The 20,933-nt window shown below is 35.2% G+C and overlaps 1 long non-coding RNA gene across 2 annotated transcripts; it reads right to left on the bottom strand.

Moving 5' to 3' along the window:
- Positions 1 to 1,055: 1,055 nt before the first annotated feature.
- On the bottom strand, positions 1,056 to 20,196 carry LOC123384439. 2 transcript variants are annotated; one of them, XR_006595523.1, is made up of 4 exons: positions 20,029 to 20,196; positions 6,753 to 6,863; positions 4,656 to 4,790; positions 1,056 to 2,236 (listed from the first exon to the last, which is right to left on the bottom strand). It is a non-coding gene; the product is annotated as an uncharacterized LOC123384439 (long non-coding RNA). The 2 variants fall into 2 exon arrangements; XR_006595524.1 differs by having other exon boundaries at positions 20,033 to 20,196.
- Positions 20,197 to 20,933: the final 737 nt, after the last annotated feature.

Genomic DNA, 20,933 nt, shown 5'->3' with positions numbered 1-20,933 from the left:
TGGAGCCTGCTTCTGGTTCTGTGTCTCCCTCTCTCTCTCTCTGCCCTTCCCCCATTCATGCTCTCTCTCTGTCTCAAAAATAAATAAACATTAAAAAAATAAAAAATAAATAAACTTTTGGCATTATTTATCATAAAACCTTATGTAATTATCTTTACACTTATTACTCTATGTAATTACTCAAGATTTAAACAAAATTTACTTGTCTTTCTCTTTTCCTCTACTTTGTAAGCTGCATGAGGCAGCAGGATTTGCCTATAATTTCTAGCATCTAGAGTAATCCTTGGAACATAATAGGATCTATTTTGATGAATTAATGAATATAATATAACCATTTTTTTGTTTGGAGCAGGTGATGATAATACAGTAAATTTAAGAGAGTTAAAATTATACATTCTACATATATTTTTTCCAGAATTGGTTAAGGCCTTACAAGTTTTCTTTATTTTAAGGAATACTACATTCTTTTTATATTCTGCAAATAACAGGTTCTAGACAGTTAAAAAAATTCCAAAAATGTATTTGAAATATTAAAATATTTTACAGTTATAAATACCTTAATTATACCAAATATCCTTCAAGTGCAAAATACATAGTAAGAATCTATAAATAGCCACATATCATTGTACAAATTGCACATTATACAACATGTAAGGTGATACTGTTCACATCATACACATTGTAGATTTAATACATATTGCAACATATTTCCAGGAGGTCATGTCTTAACTAACAAAAATCTATTTGTTACAATAGTCTTTCAATAGTTGAGAGAAAAGAACATTGGAGCTTTTTCTGATTCACCCAGAGATATTATAAAAACTGGGGCATCCTTGAGGATATGGAGCAAGATGATGTCATGTATAAGGAAGCTTACTAAGTGTCTCAACTTATTGATGAATATATTCATCGGGGTGCCTGGGTGGCTCAGTTGGTTAGGCGACCAACTTCAGCTCACATCATGATCTCGCAGTTTGTGAGTTCGAGCCCCATGTCAGGCTCTGTAATGACAGCTCAGAGCCCATAGCCTGCTTTGGATTCTGTGTCTCCTCCTCTCTCTACCCCTCCCCTGCTCACCTGTGTCTCTCTGTCTCTCAATAATAAATAAACATTAATAAATATATATAAAGGTATATATTAATTAAAAATAGTCTTGTACTGTCCAGCATAGTGCATTTATTTAATTATATAACCTTCTACCACCATTAAATGGCTCATCTATGCCAAGGCTGATAATTTCAGTAGACATGTTTTGGTTCTGAGACTCTATGTATCTGCTTTAGTAACTAAAGGAAGTGGCCCCCTATGATTCCGTTCATAGTTGATAACCTTGTCTCTGACCATAGTTAATTTGATGTAAAATAGAAACCCAGTCCTGGGAGACCAGTTCATAGAGAGAGTTGAGACACTTGAGCTCTTTTTTTTTTTCTTTACTTCCCAGAATGTAAAATTGGGATTATTAAAACAGGGTTAGATATTAGGAGGTATTAAATTAGGAAAATGGTATGGAGACATTTTCCACTAAGGCATAGAGAAACAAAGAAAGCTAATCTGTAGTAAGTAAGATGAATGAAGCAGTACTAAAAAAGCATGAGTGGGGGAGGGGAGAGAGAGAGAGGAAACCTTACCATAGAAACTGTAGATTACTAGTTCTAGTCCATCAAGCCTAGAAATTCTACCTGTTCCTTTCTTCATGTATTCATTTAATAAATTATTGCCTTTTTCCCCCTTACACCAATGAACATATATATTTCTGTTGTTCTTAACCAAAGATGAACTAACTTTACTTCTTTTCTTTGTGTTCAAATTATTTCAAGTAGTTCAAATTATTCTTTAAAACATCATGCTCATGGATAATAAAATATGCATCAGGAGGAATTCTCAGTTATATATAAGTGAAGATGTTTTATATACAGCATCATAACCATTGGATTACTTTTATTAGTGACTTTAAAACTTTCCCAGTCTTCTTTCTGATCATGTATTGTGGTAACCACATTCTGAGGGAAAAAATGTAGGGGGGGGTGAATTAGTAATTCTACACATTGTTCAAAGTATGTTCCCTAAACTTTGGTACTATTTGTCACAACTGGTCAATGTATATTGCAGGATAAAAGTATTTTCAGATAGAAGCAGGCTTATTTACTGAAGAAGTTCAGTGGACATTTTGATTGAAATAATAAAAATAAAATTTCAAAGTCATTGAACACTTCTTCCAGAAACAATGTAAGATGATCTGTAAATACAAAAATAAAGAGCTTATGGTTTGACAGAGCGAGTTATGTAATTTCATTATCAATACAATTTCCACATAGAAATAATAAGTCCAAAGCCCATAGCTTAAGTTTATATGTCAACTCAGCATATATGGTACACAGTATAGAGTCAATATGTACTTGCCATACATTACTTTCATCAGTTTCTACCACTAATCCCACTCTTAGTGCAAAGTAATAATTAGGTTCTGTGACTGTTTCTTGTTTCAATCAGAACATTTGTCATGAAGTGCTGTAGTTTTAATTATTAAGTGCTAAGTTCAAAATGAGAGTATGTTTTTTTCTTGTACAGGGAGAACTGTCTGAGCTTAGACTTCAGCAGATAATAATTTATAATATGTCTACATAAAAATACCCCGAACTTTGAAAATATCTAAAACTTCTCATTAAAAAAATAATGATAGAGTTAGGAATTTATTAACTATCAATAATTATATACCATTTTCAATGAAGCAAGAAGAAGCTACCTTTAAAAAGAAAGAAAAAGCATTCAATCATTTAAATAAGTTATATTTAAGCTTCTTCCATTGGGGATAAGATAAGTAATGCATAGCTCATACTGGCTGATACACTAAAAACTTGTAAGTGTATTGGTGGAGGCAATTTTGTTTCCTGGATGTGCTACTGGAGGAATGCTCATGAAACTTGAGAATACACAGAAGAAAACAAAAAACCTAAACTGAGATTTTTGGAAGAATTTATTGAAAAATCAATGCTCAAATTGATCCCTAAATTAGTAAATAGAGGCAAATGGGGTAATTAAGTGTCTAAAATTAATAACAAATCATATCACTAGTCACTAGTGATAGTGGTGAGTCAAGGTTGTTTCCTTTTTTAAAATTTTTTTAATGTTTATTCATTTTTGAGAGAGAGAGAGAGACAGAGCATGAACAGGGGAGGAGCAGAGAGAGACGGAGACACAGAATCTGAAGTAGCCTCCAGGCTCTGAGCTGTCCGGACACAGTTCAACACAGGGCTTGAACCAATGAACCGTGAGATCATGATCTGAGTGGAAGTCTGGATGCCCAACTGACTGAGACACCCACGTGCCCCACGATTGTTTAAAATGAAGTTCCCAGGGGTGCCTGGATGGTTCAGTTAAGTGTCCAACTCTAGATTTCAGCTTATGTCATGATCTCAAGGTTGACTGAGCCCCCTCATCAGGCTCCCTACTGAGCATGGAGCCTGGTTAAGATTCTCAATTCTCTCTCTTTCCTTCTGTCCTAACCCTGCACTCTCTCTCTCTCTCAAAATAAATAAATGAACATTAAAAATAAGTGAAGTCCCAGAGTCCAGCTAAGGTATTGATTGGGAGTGGGGTGGCAGCCAATATGGTGAATCTCTCATTGGAAGCTGGCAATGAGAGAAAACAATATAAACGTGGGGACAAATGAGGGACTAGTAAAGAATATCATAAACAGACACTGGAGTGTCTCAGAAATCAAAAACAAACAAACAAATGAACAAACAAACAAACAAATCAACAGATCATAAGTTTGGAGCCAAGAATTAGTAACAGACTAATGGTATTTTTTACCAAACATGATAGGTACTTCCCATGGTTCAAGATATAATTTAAGGTAGACTTATGCCAGGTATGCAGCCATCCTGTATTTTTAAAAATGTAACTAACAAAATTAATCAGTGATTTCATGGCTATCATTGCTTAGGAAGGGAGTTTGGTAGGTACCATGGCAGATCCTGAATCAGGCATGTATCCCCATTAGTCTTTTCAAAACTTCAGTAACTGAATCTTCCATTATGACTATTTGGTACCAATTATATAAATTATTAATAAGAATTCAAATTCTTAGGTTATTTTCAATAAAAGGTTAAAATGCTATTTCTATAAAATAATAAGTGTTATAGTGTACAAAGTTGTAGAAGTATACACAGTGTAAATTGATATTAGAATAAAATGTGATATGTTCCCCTCCCATCTCTCCTGTGCCGTCCAACTCATGATATATTAGTGATTAAGTTTTAAATAGATAAATATTTAAATAGGGAGTGTTATTGTTGACTGTGAAAAAGATATGCCAAATATTTGTGTCTGTTGTGTTTCTTCTTCTTTTTTAAAAAAGTTTATTTATTTCTTTTGAGAGATAAACAAAGCACAGCAGGGAAGAGCCAGAGAGAGAGGGAGAGAGAGAGAATCCCAAGCAGGCTCCGTGGTGTCAGCACAGAGCCCAAGGTGGGGCTGGATCTCACAAACCATGAGATCATGACCTGAGCCGAAATCAAGAGTGAGATGCTTAACTGACTGAGTCACCCAGGCACCCCATTGTGTTTCTTGATGAATCTTTAACACCTTGTACCAGGCCTGGGACACTCAGGGCTATCAGATAGAAGCTGGAAGGGGCAAAAAAGGATCCTCACCTGGTGGTTTAGGAAAACCATGGCTTTGGTAACACCTTCATTCTGAGCTTCTAGCCTCCACAACCATAAAATAATAAATTTCTCTTGTTGTGTGCCACTCAGTTTGTGGTAGTTTGTTATGGCAGCCCTGGGGAACTAAAAATATTTTTGTTAAATAGAAGCATGGAACAAAGTAGTAGGCTAATCACGTCCTTCCAAAAGTAAAACAAGTTGGGATATGAGGTGAAATAGTATTTTACCCATTGGCCTCAGGATAAATTTAGTGAATTTTTTGCTGTTCTAGATATTTGCAGAACAGCAATAACATTTTTCTTTGGTCTGACATTAAAAAAGAGAACAAATGAACTAAGTGCCAGAATTACTGTCATTTGGGGATATGAGTTTTGTAACAAAGTCTTATACATTAGAATAAAGTCTTATGTTGTAGAACAAAGCAAGAGATGAGTAACTTGTGGTGGTTAGTCATCCATATTACTCAGATATAATTTCTGGCAATGGTCAATTATCATTCTCTTTCTTGTTTGTTAGGAACTCCTATAGATGTATGTGTTATAGAAACATGTTTAGACTAGCATATCTGTATTCACATGTTCATTCACTTATGCACTTACACAATGACTTAACAGATATTTTGGTGCCTATTATGTTTAATACTCTCTGCCTGGAGTTAGGTATAGCATAGTGAAACAAACGGGCAGGTTCCAGCTTGCACTGAGTTTACGGATCATAGGAGAGATGGGAAATAATAAAAATGACATTACAGGTGTATAATTACACACTGCAAAAGTGTTATGAATGAAACACAGAGGGACATGTGAAAGCACAGAGTGGGGGATGTGAGCTAGCCTGGGTTGATCAGAGAATGTTTTCATGAAAAAATGATACCTAAATGTCCATCAACTGATAAATGGATAAAGAAACTGTGGTTTATATACACAATGGAGTACTATGTGGCATTGAGAAAGAATGACATATGGCCCTTTGTAGGAACGTGGATGGAACTGGAGAGTGTTATGTTAAGTGAAATAAGCCATATAAAGAAAGACAGATACCATATGTGTTCACTCTTATGTGGATCCTGAGAAACAGGAACCCATGGGGGAGGGGAAGGAAAAAAAAATAAGAGGTTAGAGTGGGAGAGAGCCAAAGCATAAGAGAGTCTTAAAAACTGAGAACAAATTAAGGGCTGATGGGGGGTGGGAGGGTGGGGAGGGTGGGCGATGGGTATTGAGGAGGGCACCTGTTGGGATGAGCACTGGATGTTGTATGGAAACCAATTTGACAATAAATTTCATATATTTAAAAAAATAATAAAATAAAGTATGTATGGGGGAAAAAAAAGAAAAAATGATACCTGTCACTGAGGTTCTAATGCTAAGAATTAACTGAACCAAGAGGTGAGTGGTGGAAAGTGTTTTATGCAGAAGAAAGAGGCAGTCCAAAGGCCCTAGGGGAGAAAAAACAGTTTAATTCCAGGGGTGTAGAGAGCTTGTGTGAAAATGTGAAAGGAGATGGAAAACAAGTAGAGGCCAGAACTGGCAGGAAGCTGCAGGCCACATCAGGGATTCTGTTCTATATACTAAGAGAGAGAAATAAAAGGGTCATATTTGCAATTCGAGAATATAGTCCTGCCTAACATTTGGAGAGGGAAGAATTGGTTCAAGGAAATAATTCAGGAGACAACTGTAGTATTATTTTAGGTAAGAGATGTTTGTAGCTTGAACTAGGGATTTGGAAATGGAGAGAAATGAATGAATTTGCATACACTGTGATATAGATGTGAAAAAAACCCCAACATTTAACTATTTCCTATATCATGTATTGCCTTTCCTTAGAACATCATTCATGCTTAACGTAAATTGGTGCCTGTGCATACTTCTATACATGTACTGAGTCCAGCAAGAAATGATATGCATTAGGAATAGGATAAAAATTGCCAAAGAAAAGTCACCCAGTACACTTTGGTGTCACTTCCAAAGTCTCTTTGGGATATTCAGTCAATTCATTTTTCAAATCCCAGTAAGTACTGTTTCCCCTCCGTTAGTGTGTGTTCTCTTTATTCACTCCACAGTTGAAATGAGAGGTCTAGATACATACTGTCTGGTGGGGGGAGGATCACTTGTGTGCTTTGCTGTCTTCTCCATGCCTTCAACAAGTTGTCCTTCACTTTGCTTGCTCACTGGGGTCCCAAGACAGATGAACTATGTTCTGTGTTGGGGAAAATAGAGCATTTGTCAGTAGTCTTGGATTATCTCACATCTATCTAGATTAATTTCCTCCTGATCCCCCTGAGATTTGGATTGTAAAAAGGAAGCCAGAATACTTGTTTCAATATTCCTAAACATTTTTGTTTCTTCACATCACATGCCCATCCCCCCCCCCAATTCAAACCCACTCTCAGTATCTACATGGTCTTCCCCATTTCTTGTAGGAAGTGATTTCCCTACATCATATCACGCATTTCCACATCATACATTCTCCCTGCAAAAGACTTTATCAAAATGAAGTTTGCATATTGATCCTCCAGGTATACTTTATATTCTCCAAGCCTTATTCTTGGTATATAAATATAAACTTCTGGTATTATAAGGTTTTTACCCATTTCTATATAATCTGGATTTCAAGTTTAACATTTTACTACACACACAAACTAAATCCTAATTTGAAATTCAAATTAAGTAAAGAGTTATTTATTTTTGGCTGGATCTGCCTGACACAGTATGTAAAGATTCAAAGCTGAAAAATGTGGGCGTCTACAATGGAATTATATCTGCATGTAATTTTTAATGTATTTTAATTTATTTTAATGTATATTTTATTTAATATACAGTACGATATTGGTTTCAGAAGTAGAATTCAGTGATTCATCACTTACATACAACACCCAATGCTCATCACAGTGCCCTTCTTCTTTTTTTTTAATTTTTATTTATTTTTGAGAGAGAGAGACAGAGAGAGAGAGAGAGAGAGACAGAGAGAGAGAGAGACAAAGTGCAGCAGAGGAGGGGCAGAGAGAGAGGGAGGCACAGAATCCGAAGAAGGCTCCAGGCTCTGAGCTGTTAGCACAGAGCCCGATACAGGGCTCAAACCCACGGACCGTGAGATCATGACCTGAGATGAAGTTGGACGTTTAACCTATTGGATCACCCAGGTGCTCCACAAGTGCTCTTCTTAATACCCATCACCCATCTAGCCCATTTACCATGCATCTTCCTCCATCAACCCTCAGTTTGTTCTCTATCATTAAGAGCCTTTTATGGTTTGTTTCCCTTTCTTCTCTTTCACCCTACTTCCCATATGTTCATCTATTTTCTTTCTTAATTCCACATACAAGTGAAATCATATGGTATTTGTCTTTCTCTGATTGACTTATTTTGCTTAGCATAATACATTATGGCTCCATCCACATCATGGCAAATGGCAAGATTTCAGTTTTTTGATGCTGAGTGGCATTCCATTGTGTGTGTGTGTGTGTGTCTGTGTGTGCCTGTGTGTGTGTGTGTGTGTGTGTGTGTGTGTGTGTGTGCACCACGTATTATTTATCTATTCATCAGTGGAAGGATATTTGAGCTCTCTCCATAGTTTGGCTATTGATGATAATTCTGCTATAAACACTGGGATGCATGCACCCCTTCAAATCTGTAGTTTTGTATCCTTTGGATAATACCTAATAGTGTAATTGCTGGATCATAGGATAGTTATATTTTTTTAGTTTTTTGAGGAAATTCCATACTGTTCTCCAGAGTAACTGCACCAGTTTGCAGTCCTACCAGCAGTGCCAGTAGGTTCCCTTTCTCCACATCCTTGCCAATACTTGTTGCTTCTTGTGTTGTTAATTTTAGACATTCTGACAGGTGTGAGGTGGTATCTTATCATGGTTTTGATTTGTATTTCTCTGATGATGAGTGATGTTGAGCATCTTTTCATGTGTCTGTTAGCTATCTGTAGGTCTTCTTTGGAGAAGTGTCTATTCATGTCTTCTGCCTATTTCTTAACTGGGTTGTTTGTTTTTGGGGTGTTGAGTTTGATAAGTACTTTATAGATTTTGGATACTAACCCTTTATCAGCTATGTCATTTGCAAAAGTCTTCTCCCATTCCATAAGTTTTGTTGACTGTTTCCCTTGCTGTGCAGAATTTTTTTTTTAATTCATGAGGTCCTAATAGTTCATGTTTGCTTTTGTTTCCTTTGCCTTTGGTGGGTGATGCGTTTAGCAGAAGTTTCTCTGGCCAAGGTCAAAGAGGTTGCTGCCAGTGTTGTCTAAGATTTTTAGGGTTTCCTGTCTCACAGTTAGGTCTTTAATCCCTTTTGAACTTATTTTTGTGTATGTTGTAAGAAAGTGGTCCAGTTTCATTCTGCATGTCACCATCCAGTTTTCCCAACACTGTTTGTTGAAGAGACTATCTTTTTTCCATTGGATATTCTTTCCTGCTTTGTCAAAGATGAGTTGACCATATAGTTGTGGGTCCATTTCCAAGCTTTCTATTCGGTTCCATTGACTATGCATCTATTTCTGTACCAGTACAATACTGTCTTGATGACTGCATCTTTGCAATATAGTTTAGAATCTGGAATTGTGATTCATCCAGTTTTGTTTTTTTCTTTTTCAGGATAGATTTGGCTGTTCAGAGTCTTTTGTGGTTCCATACAAATTTTAGGGTGGTTTGATCTAGCTTTCCAAAGAATGCTGGTGGTATTTTGATAGGGATTGCATTAAATGTGTAGATTGCTTTGGGTAGTATGGACATTTTAACAATGTTTGTTCTTTCAATCCATGAGCATGGAGTGCTTTTCCATTTCCTTTTTTTTTAATGTTTATTTTTGAGACACAGAGAGACAGACAGAGAGACAGAGCATGAGCAGGGGAGGCACAGAGAGAGGGAGACACAGAATTACAGAATTCGAAGCATGATCCAGGCTTTGAGCTGTCAACACAGAGCCCGAAATGGGACTTGAACTCACAAACTGTGACATCATGACCTGAGCCGAAGTCAGATGCTTAACTGACTGAGCCACCCAGGTGCCCATGCTTTTCCATTGCTTTGTGTCCTTTTCAATATCTTTCATATGTCTTCTATAGTTTATCTCTTTATCTCTTTAGTCAGGTTTATTCTTCAGTATCTTATTGCTTTTGATGCAGTAATAAATGAGATTTATTCCTTGATTTCTTTTTCTGCTGCTTCGCTATTGGTGTATAGAAATGCAACAGATTTGTACACATTGATTTTATATTCTATGACTTGGCTGAATTCATGTATTCATTCTAACAATTTTTGGTGGAATGTTTCAGGTTTTCTACATAGAATATCATGTCATCTGCAAATAGTGAAAGTCTGTCTTCTTCCTCATTGATTTGTATACCCTTTATTTCTTTCTTTTTTTTTTTTTTTGTCTGATTGCTGAAGCTAAGACTTCCGGTACTATGTTAATGTTAATAGTAATAGTAATGGTGAGAGTGGGCATCTTTGTCCTGTTCCTGACCATAGGGGAAAGGCTCTGACTTTTTCCCCATTGAGGATGGTGTTAGCTTTGGGTCTTTCATATATGACCTTTATGATGTTGAAGTATGTGTCATCTAACCCTACTTTGTTGAGGGTTTTTGTCAAGAATGGGTGCAGTATTTTGCCGAGTGCTTTTTCTGCATCTATTGACAGGATCATATGGTTCTTATCCTTTCTTTTATTAATGTCGTGTGTCGTGGCGATTCGTTTGCAAATACTGAACAGGCCTGCAGCCCAGGAATAAATCCCACTTGATCATAGTGAATAACTCTTTTCATATGCTGTTGAACTTGTTTTGCTAATATCTTGTTGAGAATTTCTGCATCCACGTTCATCAGGGATATTGTCCTGTAATTATTCTTTTTAGTGGGGTCTTTGTATCATTTTGGAATCAAGGTAATGCTGGCTTCACATGTAATTTTAAAAAATGAAGCAGGTTTAGTATCTTGGCGTTTGTGTCTGGTTACATCTTTTCCTCTAAGAATGTCACTCTCTTTCTTCATGTGATGACATCTTGGTACTTAGTAAAGTTTAGATATTTTCAAGTAGACTGGGGACAAAACCCACACTTCAAATGTTGAACTTAAGCTCTAGCTTGTTTAATGTCTTTTGATCCAACACAAATTGTGATCACTGAGCATGAGTCAACTAATGTACGGCTGATCCATTGTCTTCATTTGTGCATGAGTGTATGTGTGTAGGCACTAATGACCATGCACTTTGCCATTATCTGTGAGCACATCTTAAGTTTTTTTTTTTATTACATTTATTTATTTTTGAGAGGCAGAGACAGAGCACAAGTCGGGAAGGGGCCGAGAGAGGAGACACAGAATCCAAAGCAGGCTCCAGGCTCCAGGCTTCAGGCTCCAGGCTCCGAGATGCCAGCACAGAGCCTGATGCTGGGCTTGAACTCACAAACTGTGAGATCATGACCTGAGCTGAAGTTGGATGCTTAACCGACTGAGCCACCCAGGTGCCCCTATCAGTGAGCACATCTTGACGTTCTTACCTTATCTGCAGCTTGATTCTGCTCCACTCTCTTCTCACTACTTCAACTTTTTTTAATGGCAAATCAGTTTTTTTTAATGTTTATTTATTTTTGAGGGAGGGAGAGAGAGAGAGAGAGCAAGGACAAGCAGGGGAACAGCAGAGAGAGAGGATGACGCAGAATCTGAAACAGGCTCCATGCCCTGAGCTCTCAGCACAAAGTCCGCCTTAGGGCTCGAACTCAGGAACCACAAGATCATGACCCAAGTTGAACTCATTCGCTTAACTGCCCAACTGAGCCACCCAGACGCTCCACCACGTCAACTTTTTATACACGCACTCTAGGCATTTTGTCATTATGGGGTGTTTGCAAAGCTACGTGATTAAAGGAGAGAGATAATTCAGGGAAACACTAAGGATATACATAGAAAATATTTTGCAAGTCTGAATATATTACTAAAGTAATTCTGACAATAAGAACATTTTAAATGTATTTTAAACATCTAATGCACTTAAAAATTTTAACATAATTCACTTATTATATAAAAGACTACATATAATTATAGATTTTCTCAGGTAAAGAAATCTGAAAAAGTTATGTCTAACAAATTTATTTCATTTTCTTATATTAAGTACATTGTATAAAGGGGATATTCATCTTGGGTATATATCCACAGAGGAAATACTATTAATAAAGAAAAACTGAGTGTTTCCAAGAGAGAAATATTTGCACATTCCCTATATTAATGACAGTGTACTCTGTATGCACAAAGTCATAGTTACACATACACAAAGTAAGTTACAAGCACTGGCTTTATCTTTTTAATCCGACAATTTACAATCCAAGTATGGTAACATTTTTACCTCTATTAACAGCATCGTGACCTTTCAGGTAAACCTTTATTTTGAAAATCACTGATACATTTTAAATCAATAACTGTGATAAAGTTTCATATATGGGCATATGTGATACATTTGACTTTCTAAAACATAATGTATTGAGTGGGGAAAAAAGGTAATCTAAACAGGCCTATGAACTGTTTCTTGGGGCCAAATGTATCCTTTTAAGGCACTATTTCATATACAAATGCCCTAGATATCTGAAAGAAGTATATGAACATAAGACTTTTATGGCATTGGGAAAGAGAATCTCAATATTAGAATGAAAAAACACTATTCATGAGTGAATTTTTGCAACAAGGAAAACTATGCCAATTGGTAACACTTGTTACAGTATATAAATGTTAGCCCTTTGAGTTATGAATTTCTGTCTGAATCAATAGGTCTGAATCTTTGGAATTTACTATTGCGATTCATGCTTTTTCATATTTATATTCAAGTCAATACAGATTAAATGGGCCCATAAATTTTAATGTTCCTTCTAAAGTAAGGTGTTTATTTTCACTATCACCACCACCACCTACCCTCTCCTCCTTGGTACAAGCACAGCCTAAGAGTTTTTTATTCCTTCAATAGCATCAAGTGAAGGAAGCAAATGAATTCAATTGTAAAAGACAGTTATGGAGCACTAATGTGCAGAGAGAACAGTGGGTATGAACGTCATGTAGCTACCCAACAGATAAAAAGAATCTTGGTAAAGTGGACCCCAGCTGTGTTCTTCCAGATGCCCATTTTTACTTAATAACCATTAGAACAGGCAACAAAGCAATTAGTGGATCTATGAAATGAAAGAAAAAGCTGTCGGGTAGATCACCTTTTAAAAGTCTGAATTTGTAAAATGATATAAGCAAAAATAGGATAAAAGGCAGTTTCTCAATTAATGGTAACCTTTTACAAACATTTTTCAATACTGACTTGCCCCTAGCATAATTTATATGGAATTTAATAAAATATAACCACATGAAATCAAAGTATCTTAAAGGGTATGAATGACAGCTCACCCACCTACCAACACACATTCTCCTAAATCAAGAATTCTATGTCCAGTGAAATAGCCCTGTGACAATTTAGCCTCTTGTTGGATGACTAAAATCTCAAACTCACTACTTAATAAAAAAATATTTCATTATTTGGCAGTATTTTTAATAAGTTATTGTTAATGACTTGAAGTGTGCACTCTATAAAATTTTTAACTCCACAAAATTTTAAATTGCTCTTTGAAGCAAGGTGAAAATCATGTTTATTTTCATATGCTAGGCTTTCAGATATTTAGTGCAAGTGTATGTTGGGGGAGGTGACATCAGGAATTTCTCTTTTTCATCTGTTTCCTGATATCAATATTCCCAGTACCTTTAAAATTCCTCTTCTAAAATTAATATCATAGAAATCATGTTTATAAACTTTAACATTCACATACCTTTATATATTAGTTTAATTCTGTAATACAGAATTAATTTGTTATGACTATTTGCATGGATAATTCCCTATACTCTTGTCTGTGAATTTAATAATTAAGACTTGAGTAAAGGACATTATCAACATCTTTTCATGATTGGAAATGTTCATAATAAGAGTTTAATTTTGACCTCACTTATTAAAGAACACCTAGTAATAAATGACAAAGCTAATAGAATATAGATTTCCTACCTTGAACAATTTTTGTCTCATTAGGTCATAACTATTTTGAGTTGATGCATATCTAATTGATAGAATTAGATGACATAAAGGAGATAAATTATTAAATTATACAACTTGGATTTTTTTCAAATTTTAGTTTTGGATTTTAAACTTGCTCAATAGGTAGGTAGGTAGGTAGGTAGTTAATAGATATACACAGAGAGATTATATATATTAATTAGCATAACTTAATTTAAGGTTGGAAATAAATGACCAATGTATTGAATCAATAGATAAGATTGAGTGCTGTGTTGCATTTTGTCCTACCGTGACTCAGAGGGAATGATGTATGTAGCATTCCTTTTATGCAATAAGAGAGTGATAGAAAATTATGAAGATATAGATAGACATATAAATATATCTATAAAACATGCGTCTTTGTATTTATGCATGCACATCTATCACTGTGCTTACAAAGTATCATGAACGGGAAATAAACTGAGAAATACTCAAAATGCAGAAAGAGGATGAGCTTACCATGAGCAGAGACAAACAGATCTTAACACTTGTAGGACTGTATAATAGTGTGTGGTAGGGGTACTTCTAGGTATTCTTCAAGCACATACTGAAAAGATGAAATAAACCCAGAGAAGTCCTTCATATAATTATCAGGATGACTAATTATGAACTTGAACTAATAAAACTAGAAGATTTGGCCCCTTCCTCTTCTCTTTACATCACTTGTCCTCAGCTAAAGAAAGTAGCCATATTTGTGCCTTCTCTCCATTTGTCCCCACACCTCCTCTCAAGAGTTGGGTTTGGGAGTAGGGCAGGAAAGTATTCCAATAATGAGTAATGTCTAGAAGGAATGTGGAGCCCTGAAACTCAGAAATCACCTGCACACCATAAAAAGCAGCATACCCCACCCTACCCTACATCAATGGAGGTATGTCTGGAATCAATATCTGCAGCTGATTGACAGACAAACAGGGATTCTTGAACCAATGAGACATCATTTGACAACTGAGCATACAACCAGACATCACATCACCGAAATTTCAGAAAAATCAAAACCACCTAAAAGACAAAATATCAACCAAAGAACAGACTTTTAAGGAAACAAGATAACAAAAAATAATAGTAAATAAACATAATTAATGTCTAAATCTTTTGTAAAATATGGATCTTAGGAATTTAAAATATGAGCATCAATATTAAAACTAAAAATGATATGACCCTTACTCAAGTCCCAATTCAAACCAAAAAACCCTAGCATATGAATTGATTTGAGTACTCATTGAATATGTGATGATATTATGGAGATACTGTGTTTTTTTTTGCTTGATAATGGTATTTAATTTATTATTTTTTGTTGAAGTATAGTTGACAGATAATATTATACTAGTTTCAGGTGTACGACATAATGATTTCATATTTGTATATATTGTGAAATGATCACCATAATAAGTATAGTTAACACTCATCACCACACATAATTTTTTTCTTGTGATGAGAACTTTTAAGATTTATTCCTCTTAGCAACTTTCAAATATGCAGTGTAATATTATTAACATAGTTTCCATGCTCCACATTACATCCCCAGAATATATTTATTTTATACCTGGATTTTTTTATCTCTTGACCCCCTTCACCCATTTTGACCATGCCCCACCCCCCTGCCTCTGGCAACCACCAATCTATTATTCTGTGTATCTGTGATCTCACGGTTATTTTTTTTTTTAGATTTAGATTCCATATGTAAGTGAGATCTTTAGATGTATATTGATAGATATTTGCACATAAAATAATATAATGTATGGGATTTGCTTAAAAATAATCCACAGGAGAGCAGGTGGATAATGTAAATGGAAGTAAATGTGAAAAAAGATCCATGAATGGATAATGAATTCAGGTGATGGGTACATAAGACCTTCTTACACCCCTCTTTCTATTTTTGCATATGGTTTCAATTGACAGGAAAGCAGAGGATACAAAGGTAGGGAACAATTTAATGAGTTAGGTAGTTTGAAAAAATTAGTGTAATTTGGCAGTGTTTGCTCTGAAAGTTTAGCTGTGAATGAAACACCCATAATTTACAACTTTGTCTAATTGATTTACTAAGAGGAGGGTATAAAATACATGTGAAAAAAAAATACAACATTGAGCTGAAAAAAAATTAGGTGACTTTAGAGCACACCAGTGAATTAAAGTGAAAGAATGCAAAAATACCCAAACAAGCAAACAACAACAAAAACAAGCAGAAAGTCCAGTTTGGTACATGAATTTAACATCAAGAGGATAAATAAGAAATTCAAAAATATTATAAATGAAATGGAATAGCTTTATCAGCCATGCAGGTAAACCATATGTATGTGCCTACAAATATATAAACCTGTTTTATTAGCAACCACAGCACATGCTGAAGGCAGAGTAACGAGAACCTAAGGGAACTCGGTTTTAAAGCTAGCCCACCATTAGATTAGGAAGGTAGATGGCAGCAATATAATTTCAGCCCAATAATGGTAGGAGAAAAATGAACTGAATGAGATGGCAAGGCTTTGGGAAAGGCAGATTCTGGGAGGAGGTTGGGGGGAATAACAAACAACAAAAACAAAAACAAAACAAGGAGATGGTGTTGCTGAGATTTTCTGTCACTAGGGACAACAGTTAATTGAGTCATCCTTTTAATTATTTTTCTACCCCATTTATTGTTGCTCTAACATGCCAAACACATGCCTTGGAGCCTTTTCACTTGCCTTCCTTCTGCCCTGATAACTATTGCCCTGGTAACTGCGAGACTCCCTCCTTCCCTCCCACCTCTTTATTCAGGCCTCTTCTCAAATGTCTTTTGATCAGAGAGACTTTCTCTAACCATATTATCTAAAATAATTGTTGCTGCTCCCTCAGAATTCTCTAGTCCTTTGCTTGCTTCATTTTTTCTACATAATAATTAAATCCCCATGACATTGTTTACTTATTTATTTGCTTGTTTGTCTTTTCCCACTTGGATGTAAGCTCCAATAAAGCATCTAGAACAGGGTTTGACACTAGTATGAAACAGAAAACATTATAAATTATTTAATGTCTTGGAAAGGAAAGAGCTGAAACCCCCTACCAACACTTCTTTGGGAAATGGTGGTTACTTGCTAATGTACAAAAGCAGAAAATCATATGGGAAAAATATGTTATTTATATCTTCTTTAAATGCGAAGGAAAGAATAGGAACAGAAATGATACATGAAATTCAACAACAAATGCTTTTTACTGGATTTAAGTGTGTCTCTAAATATGTTTCTTACAAACCAAATTAATGAAATAAATTCAATTCTGTTTGCATTTTATCAAAGAAAATCTTATTTTCAAAATGCCTACCTCTTGTCTTTAGCATACTCAGATGACATTTCAGCAATTTGAGTGCAAATTGCAAATAACTGAAATTATATATTCTTTAAATATTGTGATCTTAAATAAATATAAGAATTCAGCAAAGTGGGATCCTTAGTGACAACCTCAGGCACTGAGTTAAATATTTATTATGAGAAGGATTTTCTATGTGCTAATAACTTCTTTCTCCCTAGGCTTCACTTTTTGATATGTATTCCCCATTATTAAGTGATGAATTTTTATTGGTTTAACATAATATATTCGGAACCTCTTCTGGTACCCAAATGATTGTCATTTGTGTCCCTCAGACTATAGGGTTATTACCTGTCAGTTGCATCTTCAGACCTCCCCAAGTACAGGAGAATGACAGTGTTTGAGCCTTTACCATCTGGCCACTGACTTCCCGGAGTGATCCTTTGTGCAGGTCACATAAAGCAAATATGGGGTGCTCCAACATTAAAAATTAGTAACATTTTCAATAGCAAATGAAACTTTGAACATTCTTCACAATCACTCTCAAGATTCACTCTTATAACTATGATCAATGAACAAAATTTTAATAACATAAATCTTGTCATACTTCATCATTAATCAATCAATATAATAATCTGCTATTAAAGACCCTATTGTTAAGTACATGATTATTCTTTAAAGTCAACTACAAAATATCCAATTTCTCCTTATAACTCATGGATATCGATGTGTTATCTTAATATTTAAACAGCAGTCATATTTTTCATCTATAATATCTGATTTTCATAATTTACCTCTTGACTAAGTTTCATACTCTATATATTAAATAGTAGTGCATTTATTTGAACCATCTCAATTTAGATAAAGTATATAGAAAGACGAATATTAATATTTGTTGAATATCTTCTATATGTTGGGCCCTATGATAAAAAATGTAATTTAATTTATTTTTGCCAAAATCATTTTGTAGATTAGGAAACAGAGTCTCTAAGAGGTTTTGAAACTGTGTCAAGTTGACATAGTTAATACGTGCCAGTGCTGGAATTCAAATCCAGATCTTGTTGCCCCACAAGGAAGCTCTATCTGTGTCATTTTAGTTTGAATAGATTTTGATCATGCTCCTCTCATATAGTCAGGATTGAAGATCCATGAACATATCTCTCCTCCTGAGGCTTTTCCTTGATCCCTTTGTTGTCTCAGTTTCTACCTTCTGGACTTTCTCCAATCCTATTTTTGTCTATATACTGTTTTGAAAGTATCCCAGGGATCCCAGTAGGTTAAGACTCTTGATTTTGGCTCAGGTCATGATGTCTCAGTTCGTGGGATCCAGTCCCACTTTAGGCTCTGTGCTGACATTGCAGAACCTTCTTGGGATTCTCTCTCTCCCTGTCTCTCTGCCTCACCCCTACTTGCTCGCTCTCTCTCTCTCTCTCTCTCCCAGAATAAATAAATAAATATTTTTGGAAGAATCCCAAATGATAGATGTCACAGTTTTATAAAAATGTGCAGATATTTTGTTTTTATTTATATACTCTAAAAGATATGCCATTTTAGACTTATGGAGAGTTTCTAATTCATTGTGTATCTTTTTTTTTCTTTGTCATCTGAGCTAATATTGATGTAGATTCTAATAAAGTAGATAATAGACATTATCAAATGTTTATTAAGTTTCAGGATTTCTTGGGTATTTACAATCCTGTATTATTCGGAACCATGTAACTTTCTGAAATTAAATCATAGGGTAAAATGGATTATTTATTCTTAATGTTAGAAAAATTGTGAAAACTGTAGGTTAAATGCAGAGTACTAGGTGAGTAGATGGTAATAAAATTGAGTTAATTCTCAAAGTAATTGGTGCTAGACTGATGGAAGAGTAAAATTTTAGAGATTACTCAGATACAATTACTGAGATACATGTCTATGGACCTTCTACATTGATGACATAGGTTTAAAATCTACAGTTTTACTTGGGATACAGTATCATTGGTTATGATACTTCACCTCAATATTTTTCAGGAAAGGATCAGTGTGGTATGGGACTTTCAAAAGATCTGTGTCTGAATTGTGAAAATGCTGGAGACTAATACAAAAATTTGTACAGATTACATCATTGTTTTAGCCTTTAGGTTAATGATCTAGAAAAGAGTACTAACCACCTCTCCTTTCTTTCAAAATTACTTCTCCCCACAATATCCTTTCAGTTCATTCAATATGCCAAGCAGTCTCCACACCCTGGGTATTTGCATCTAACATTTTTTTTTTTTTCTTATTTTCCCCATGGTTTGCTTTTCCTTGTGCATCAGGTCTCACCTTTACTATCAGAGCTTAGAGCCCTATTTTCTTCTTGAAAACCATCGCAATGTATAAAATGAGATAACATGTTAAAGTTCTTTAAAAATACATGGGGCGCCTGGGTGGCGCAGTCGGTTAAGCGTCCGACTTCAGCCAGGTCACGATCTCGCGGTCCGTGAGTTCAGCCCCGCGTCGGGCTCTGGGCTGATGGCTCAGAGCCTGGAGCCTGTTTCCGATTCTGTGTCTCCCTCTCTCTCTGCCCCTCCCCTGTTCACGCTCTGTCTCTCTCTGTCCCAAAAATAAATAAATGTTGAAAAAAAAATTTTTTTTTAAAATAAAATACAAAACCCGGCACTGTAATTTGTCATTTAAAAAAATACCATTTCTTATACAATTCCTAAATTAAATTAAGATGGCATTACTATATGAAAGCAAGTATGAAACTGCCTGGTTTCTTATTTCTAAAGCTTATTACTGAATTATCTTTGTCTACATTTTTAAGTCTTCTGTTGGGGAAGAAGATATTCCTCGATGATCTATCTCTTTCTTTTGATTTTTGCATTTTTCCAATCTAATCAAGGTGACTTTAGAAAAATCTTAAATTATATATCATCTCCCTGTTTAAAACCCTTCACTAATTTTCCAGCACAGTACAATTAAAGTTGAAACTCTATACTGTGAATTACACCATCTCTCGCCCTCTCTTCCACACCCACTCACTAACAGCCATCTTTCTGTTCCTCCAATATCCCATGCTTTTTGCACTTCAGTGACTTTCAGCAGTCATTTTCTCTCTGGTTTGCTCTTCTTCCTCCTCTTATGTTGTTTTCTTGTGTTTTGTGTTTACTCTCTTCATCCACGAGCCATGTATATATGTTCTGTTGTTTGGATGGGTTCTAATGTCAGATTAGTGGGGGAGTGCTTTTCTAAGAATTCTGTGAAGAGAACTGTCTGTGCAATGCCATTTGTGATCTCACCGCATTGATCACTTGAAGTGTTTTGTGTAGGTTTTGTTCATTTAGTTGTTTATAGTTTTTGTCCACAAATAAAGTAAAAGCTCTGTGTGGACAGTGAGAACCCCCATTCACAGTGCACGTTATAGGCATGTAACATGTGCTCAATAATAATTTGTTTCATGATTGAATAGATTCCAACAATTTCATAACACTAAGTCAAATATTTAATCATTTCCACCTAACAGCCTAACTCATTATTAGAAATTTAGTTATTTCAATATTGGGCAGTCTTGATCTAACTAAAAGTCAAGTTACTTAAATTCCTTGTTTTACTGAAGAACATGAATAGGTATCTTCTTATTGGTAAGTTCATTTTTTAAATTGTAATTCTCCTGAACTTATCTGACATCGTTGAACTATTTACCACCTACATTTTGAAATTCTGTTCTCCTTTGTCTTCTGTTCAAATACCCTTTTGAAAGAATACATTTTAGAGGTTGTTATGTGTCAGTGACACCTCCTAAACTGTCATACTGTCAGTGGCACTAATAAAACAACAGTTTAAAAATTGCGATTGTATGGAATTCAATACTTTCTGTACATTGGCTACATTTACAGTTCCAAAAGTATGTTTTAATATTTAATAAATGTTATTAACCACATAAGCTG

This window comes from Felis catus, chromosome A1, assembly GCF_018350175.1.
Source record: "Felis catus isolate Fca126 chromosome A1, F.catus_Fca126_mat1.0, whole genome shotgun sequence".
In the NCBI taxonomy this organism is placed as follows: domain Eukaryota; kingdom Metazoa; phylum Chordata; class Mammalia; order Carnivora; family Felidae; genus Felis; species Felis catus.
The sequence above is the reverse complement of the archived record's forward strand: the minus strand, read 5'-3'. Positions and strand labels throughout refer to the sequence as shown.